At 41.5% G+C, this 7,462-nt stretch overlaps 1 non-coding gene across 1 annotated transcript; it reads right to left on the bottom strand.

Annotated features, from left to right (window-relative positions):
* Positions 1-7,080: 7,080 nt before the first annotated feature.
* LOC148774624 (small nucleolar RNA R38) lies at positions 7,081-7,153 on the bottom strand. Its single transcript, XR_016035606.1, has one exon. It is a non-coding gene; the product is annotated as a small nucleolar RNA R38 (small nucleolar RNA).
* Between the last annotated feature and the right edge of the window lie 309 nt (positions 7,154-7,462).

Raw genomic sequence — 7,462 nt, 5'->3', positions numbered from 1 at the left:
TATTGTTGTTGAGATACAGGTTCCCAGGCAAGATTTCTTAAATTATAATTATTAATGTAGAGTCTAAGAAAAGCACTTTCATGAGTAAGACATTAACTCCAGATCTATCAAAAGGACAGTTCTTGGGCTAGATACATCCCTGCACAAGGCTTAAGGAAAACATGAGTGAAAATGTTCACCTTCGCCTTAAAAGGCACCAAGCTTCTTTCAAGGTGACTATGGCTTACTATCTGTAACAGGGAAGCCTGGCATGCAGTAGTCCACGGGGTCAAAAAGAGTGGAACACAATTTAGTGACTGAACAACAACAATATGTAAGGTTTGGCAGAGTGAACATTCTCAACAGTTTAGATTTAAAACGGCCATTTTTCTTTTTTCCCTTGATCTTTCTGGTCTTGCCCACTTGATTGGATTTAGTCTAGGTGCGGTCTCTATTCATATGCTCACTTAAACATTTTCAAGACAAAAGCATTTGTTTAGTTTTTCAAAGAATGGTTTTGTTGCCTAAAGTTAATAACCTCAGCAGTAAGATTTTTATCAAACAAATGTAATTTACAAAGTTCTATGTTTTATGACTTTAAAGTCTTAATTTATCACATCTTCAAAGTTTTGTATAAGGAAGTTAGCAAAGACCTTTCTTTATATAGTAAGCAACAACAAAAAAATCACTACTTTTATTCAGTTCAGTTCAGTTCAGTCGCTCAGTCGTGTCCGAATCTCGTGAACCCATGAATCAGCACGCCAGGCCTCCCTGTCCATCACCAACTCCCGGAGTTCACTCAAACTCATGTCCACAAGTAAGTGATGCCATCCAGCCATCTCATTCTCTGTCATCCCCTTCTTCTCTCACCCCCAACCTTTCCCAGCATCAGTCTTTTCCAGTGAGTCAACTCGTCTCATGAGGTGGCCAAAGTATTGCAGCTTCAGCTTTAGCATCAGTCCTTCCAATGAACACCCAGGATTGATCTCCCTTACAATGGACTGGTTGGATCTACTGGCGGTACAAGGGACTCTCAAGAGTCTTCTCCAACACCACAGTTCAAAAGCATCAATTCTTCGGCGATCAGCTTTCTTCACAGTCCAACTCTCACATCCATACATGACCACGGGAAAAACCATAGCCTTGACTAGACGGATCTTTGGTAGCAAAGTAATGTCTCTGCTTTTCAATATATTATCAAGGTTGGTCATAACTTTCCTTCCAAGGAGTCAGCGTCTTTTAATTTCATGGCTGCAATCAGCATTTGCAGTGATTTTGGAGCCCCAAAAAATAAAGTCTGACACAGTTTCCACTGTTTCTCCATCTATTTCCCATGAAGTGATGGGACCAGATGCCATGATCTTTGTTTTCTGAATATTGAGCTTCAAGCCAACATTTTCACTCTCCTCTTTCACTTTCATCAAGAGGCTTTTAGTTCCTCTTCACTTTATGCCATTAGGGTAGTTTCATCTGCATATCTGAGATTATTGATATTTCTCCCAGCAATCTTGATTCCAGCTTGTGCTTCTTCCAACCCAGCGTTCCTCATGCTGTACTCTGCATAGAAGTTAAATAAGCAAGTTGACAATATACAGCCTTGACACACTCCTTTTCCTATTTGAAACCAGTCTGTTGTTCCATGTCCAGTTCTGACTGTTGGTTCCTGACCTGCATACAGTATCAAAGGGCAAAAATGATAGGATACTATTTTTATTAGCCCTTGCATATTAAATTTGTTTTTACTTATTTTGAATGGTTTAGGTTTTGAATGGCTAATGGTTTCCTCAGTATGTATAGTTATTTTACTTAGTGGCAATTAATATGCCTTTTTCATGCCACAGTATAATTAAGAGCTGTAACCACTTTACATAAAGCCCACTTAAATATGCGAACTTGTATACATTTTTCTAAATTCCACCAACTTCGATACTTTTAAATTCAGATTTCATAAGAATACATTTAACAAGCTTCAGTCTTAGACAAGAATTTAGAAGGCTTTTTTCTTTTTGTTCTCTGTCTATTTTACCTTCTTTTATATAAAAAGCTCTGGGATCCATAGAGTTGGGTAGAGTCAAGGAATTCAGGTTCTTTGGCCTACCATTCCCAAAATAATTGGTCAGATATATCAGTAGAAATTTTTATAGCCCTATAAGTATGTAACTTAAAACTGACATTAATGGGACAGTAGGGGGTCCCTCTTGATTCATTAACTTTATGGAGTGTAGTAAACTCAATTCTTGTTTAATCATTTAAATGTCTATTTTATTTAACCCATTCTAAATAATCATCCACAGAATATTTTATTCATTTAAAATAATGCTTTATATGAAAAAAGAAAATTACCACGTTGAAATAATACCCAGACCTTTTTCACCCAAGTATTTTGTTGATAATCTTAATTGCTATTAACATCTGTAAGGTCTATTGAGGGGAAGGCCTCAATGAAGCTTCTTAAACCAGTTTGTCTTGTATAAAAATTTTTTTTAGGTAAATTTGACTTTTGTTTTATCAGTTCAGTTCAGTCTCTCAGGTGTGACCAACTTTTTGCGACCCCATGAATCACAGCACGCCTGGACTCCCTGTCCATCACCAACTCTCGGAGTTCACTCAAACTCATGTCTATAGAGTCAGTGATGCTTTCCAGCCATCTCATGCTCTGTCGTCCCCTTCTCCTGCCCCCAGTCCTTCCCAGCATCAGAGTCTTTTCCAGTGAGTCAACTCTTCACATGAGGTACCCAAAGTATTGGAGTTTCAACCTTAGCATCAGTCCTTCCAATGAACACCCAGGATTGATCTCCTTTAGAATAGACTGGTTGGATCGCCTTGTAGTCCAAGGGACTCTCAAGAGCCTTCTCTAGCACCACAGTTCAAAACCATCAGTTCTTCGGTGATCAGCTTTCTTCACAGTCCAACTCTCACATCCATACATGACCACTGGAAAAACGATAGCCTTGACTAGACGGACCTTGGTGGCAAAGTAATGTCTCTGCTTTTTAATATACTATCTAGCTTCCCTGGTGGCTCAGAGGTTAAAGCGTCTGCCTCCAATGCGGGAGACCCGGGTTCGATCCCCTGGAGAAGGAAACGGTAACCCACTCCAGTATTCTTGCCTAGAGAATCCCATGGACGGAGAAGCCTGGTAGGCTACAGTCCATGGGGTCGCATAGAGTCGGACACGACTGAGCGACGGAATGAACGGAATGGAGGTTGGTCATAACTTTCCTTCCAAGGAGTAAGCGTCTTTTAATTTCATGGCTGAAATCAGCATCCGCAGTGATTTTGGAGCCCAAAAAAACACAAAGTCTGACACTGTTTCCATTGTTTCCCCATCTATTTCCAATGAAGTGATGGGACCACATGCCATGATCTTCGTTTTCTGAATGTTGAGTTTCAAGCCAACCTTTTCACTCTCCTCTATCACTTTCATCAAGAGGCTTTGGTTTCTTCTTCACTTTCTGCCGTAATAGTGGTGTCATCTGCATAGCTGAGGTGATTGATATTTCTCCCAGCAATCTTGATTCCAGCTTGTGCTTCTTCCAGCCCAGCGTTCCTCATGATGTACTCTGCATATAAGTTAAATAAGCAGGGTGACAATATATAGCCTTGACACACTCCTTTTCCTATTTGGAACCAGTCTGTTTTTCCATGTCCAATTCAAACTGTTGCTTCCTGACCTGCATACAGGTTTCTCAAGAGGCAGGTCAGGTGTTCTGGTACTCCCATCTCTTTCAGAATGTTCCACAGCTTATTGTGATCCACACAGTCAAAGGCTTTGGCATAGTCGATGAAGCAGAAATGGATGTTTTTCTGGAACTCTCTTGCTTCCTCCATGATCCAGCGGATGTTGGCAATTTGGTCTCTGGTGCCTCTGCCTTTTCTAATACCTGCTTGAACATCTGGAAGTTCACGGTTCACTTTTGCTGAAGCCTGGCTTGGATGATTTTCAGAATGACTTTACTAGCATGTGAGATGAGTTCAATTGTGCGGTAGTTCGAGCATTCTTTGGCATTGCCTTTCTTTGGGATTGGAATGAAAACTGACCTTTTCCAGTCCTGTGACCACTGCTGAGTTTTCCAAATTTGCTGGCATATTGAGTGCAGCACCATCTTTCACAGCAAATTCTTTCAGGATTTGAAATAGCTCAACTGGAATTCCATCACCTCCACCAGCTTTGTTGGTAGTGATGCTTTCTAAGGTCCACTTGACTTCACATTCCAAGATGTCTGGCTCTAGGTCAGTGAACACGCCATCATGATTATCTTGGTCGTGAAGATCTTTTTTGTACAGTTCTTCTGTGTATTCTTGCCACCTCTTCTTAATATCTTCTGTTTCTGTTAGGTCCACACCATTTCTGTCCTTTATCGAGCCCATCTTTGCATGAAATGTTCCCTTGGTATCTATAAATTTTCTTGAAGAGATCTCTCTCTTTTTTTTTTTTTTATTCTGTTGTTTTCCTCTATTTAACTGTTGTTTACAAGGAGAGAATCCTAGATTTAATAATTTGTTAATTTTTCTAATTTTCAAAGGACCCATCATTTGACCACCAATAGACTATCTCCAGAGAGATGCAAAGGATTAAGAATGCAAAGAGACCTCTTATAGACCCAACAGGAATAAATACACCATAGTACAACCAAGGAGGATCAAATAGGATATTTACATCTCAAAGACACAGAGAAATCTGAGCTTCCCCCAGAAGGTCTTGATTGCTGTTTTGCCAAGCCAACTTTAAATTTTTTATTGCATATACATTAAACAGCCCCTTCAATTTTTAGAGCAAGATTTAATTTCTCCAGTTAACTACTCTGTTCCTTATATTTTTCTACAACGGAGACACCTCGGTATCTTTCAACTGAGGTCCTGTTATTTCTTGGTAAATCCGAGCTTGCCCCCACCTGTGCCTTTCCATGAGTGGATATTTTCTCTGTATCTTTCAACTAAGCTCCACCCAGTATCTAGACCCAGCGTGGGTATGTCCTGGTTGAATTTCAAACAGGTCCCTTCTAGTTCTTCAGCTGAGAGAGGTTCAGGTACCTGCTATATCCCACCAAATAAAAATTGAGGATCTCAACCAATATAGGAGATCTCATGACCAGGAGAAACTTACTCAAATCTGTCCCAAATGCCCAAGGAAGTGGATGGGCAAAGGGGGCCTCGGCTGGTACAATGGCTCCAGTTTCTCATAGAGTTCAGGTCAAAGAGAGAAATCTGCTCTGGATCCCTTATTGTTGGTCATCAAAACTGTCAACTAAAAAATACAGTCAAACCTAAAAGTAGAGACTTACTCTATTTGGTGTGGATGCTTAGGACTTGGAGCCCAGAAGACAGCATCTCAGTACCTCTGAGAAAACTCCTCCAAGGAAGCTGAACTGGAAGTCAGGATGTATGAAAGTTTTCAACAAAGGGAGCAGGCAATCTGAACATCAAAGATCAGGTATCAAGTTAAGGAATGTAGCATTCTATGTATGGGAAGATGCAAGCCTCTGGGCTCACTGATTTCTTTCATATGTATCTAAGCTATTTGGGGTCAATCCTGTTTCCTTGTTCACCTTAAGGTGAGCAAGTGGCTCTTGCTTGCAATCCCCCAGTTCCTCAGCAATCATCTTGGAGGGGGGCTGAAATCATCCACTGGATCACAGTGTTAAGAGACCTCATTTACCTTTGGAGGCCAGAAATCACTGCTGTCTATGACATTTCCTGTTTATTAATATGGAGGGAAACATTTTCATTTCACAAATAACTTGTTTTATTTTTTTTTCAACTTTTAAATGTTTTAATTTGCTTTAAAGTTAAACCCAAGACACTGGAGAAATCCACTGAGAAATGTTTTTTTTAGGCTGAACACGTTTCCCCTTAGTCTTCAACAGAGCGTGCACATGAGTTTCACTTCACAATCACTGCAGTCCCCCCACTGCACCAAGATCACCTAAACTCTGTGTGTGGTATTGCAAATGTTCTTAGTTATACCTTAATTTACAAGAGGCAATCCTGAAGGAACTCATTCTAAGCCATCTATCATTTTGCCAGTGTGTTTGTGTGTGTGAAAAGCACAACCAGATTGATTCAGTGCAGGCTAGTGGGTCCCAAATGCCTCTTTCCAGCAAACAGTGATCTGAGGGAACAGAATTTGGCAGGGGTCCAATAAAGAGCACCCACCAAGTGCTGGGACATTTATATTCAGATGCCCTCTGAAGTCTAACATACAGGTTCGGGGAATCCCCTGGTGGTCCAATGGTTAGGACTCGGTGCTCTCACTGCCAAGGGCCAGGGTTCACGTTCTGCAGATCTTAAAAAGCAAAACACAAAAAACCCCTCCAGGTTCACTTGGGTCAAGTCCACTAAGAAGCAGACTGGAGCCCAGCAGGCAGACCTTCCCACTTGCTAACGTGTCCTTAGACTACATTTTGCTTTAGGATGTAGGATGCTTGGACCCGTTTTCTAGTTCTTTAAATCCCACCCCAAATACAGCTTCCTTGGTGACCAAACAAATATGTGACCTTACATATGAAGAGCTGCACATAACTCCCAACTTCAGCAGAAAAGAAAGGCAATCTGTGCCCACTTCAAGCACGGCATTTCAATGGGAACAAAGCCCAGTGCCACTCTGCTACAATCTTGAAGCCAGTCATGCCATTCAGACAAGAGCTGGGCTAACCCCAAGAGAGTGCCCTGCTTCACTTCAAACCATGCTAGTGCCATGGTACCCCTTCTTTCCTGAATGTCAGGATACAGTACAAAGGCAAGACAGAGATCAGATAGTCCTGAAGTGTGCTCACTGCCATAGCCAGCATACATCTTCCATTGCCCTTTGTCTCAAAGAGCGCATTCATTTTCTTGAAATATGTGGCAAGCACTCTTTCATTCCACAATAAGAGCATGAGCCAAATCTGGGCCACTTGCCCACTTCTGCCACCTCTTATAGCCGGTGCCCTCAGAGCCAAAGGGTGACAGGGCAGCTCACCACTGGTTTTCAAGTGGCAGAGGGATGGGGCACCAGGACTGGGGTCTCAGTAGGGCACGTCTGCACAACTCCCTTTGGGGTGCATTCCGTCTGATCCCTTATAAAGCCTGAATTGCTTTTAAGAGCCCAGGGCCAGCCCCTTAAGCCTCAGAACAGACTGTTTTCCCTCAGTCGAGATGTTCAGACAGGGATAACGAACCATCACAGGCTAAATAACTTGTTTTAATGCACCATTCTTTAAGAGATCCCTTTGGAAGACAATATTTGCTTACCATAAGCAGCCAAACAATCAAATTTATTATAATTATAGTTCACTTACAATGTTATATTAGTTTCAGGTGTACAATATTGTTAATGTTCAGTTGCACAGGCATGTTCGAACCTTGTGACCCCATGGACTGAAGCACACAAGGCTTTCCTTCCCTCACAATCTCCCAGAGTTTGCTCAAACTCAAGTCCATTGAGTTAATGATCCCATCTAACCATCTCATCCTCTGTCATCTCCTTCTCCTGCCTTCAATC

The sequence above is a fragment of the Moschus berezovskii genome, chromosome 20 (assembly GCF_049115385.1).
Source record: "Moschus berezovskii isolate FMDL1 chromosome 20, NW_MosBer_1.0, whole genome shotgun sequence".
In the NCBI taxonomy this organism is placed as follows: Eukaryota; Metazoa; Chordata; class Mammalia; order Artiodactyla; family Moschidae; genus Moschus; species Moschus berezovskii.
The sequence above is the reverse complement of the archived record's forward strand: the minus strand, read 5'-3'. Positions and strand labels throughout refer to the sequence as shown.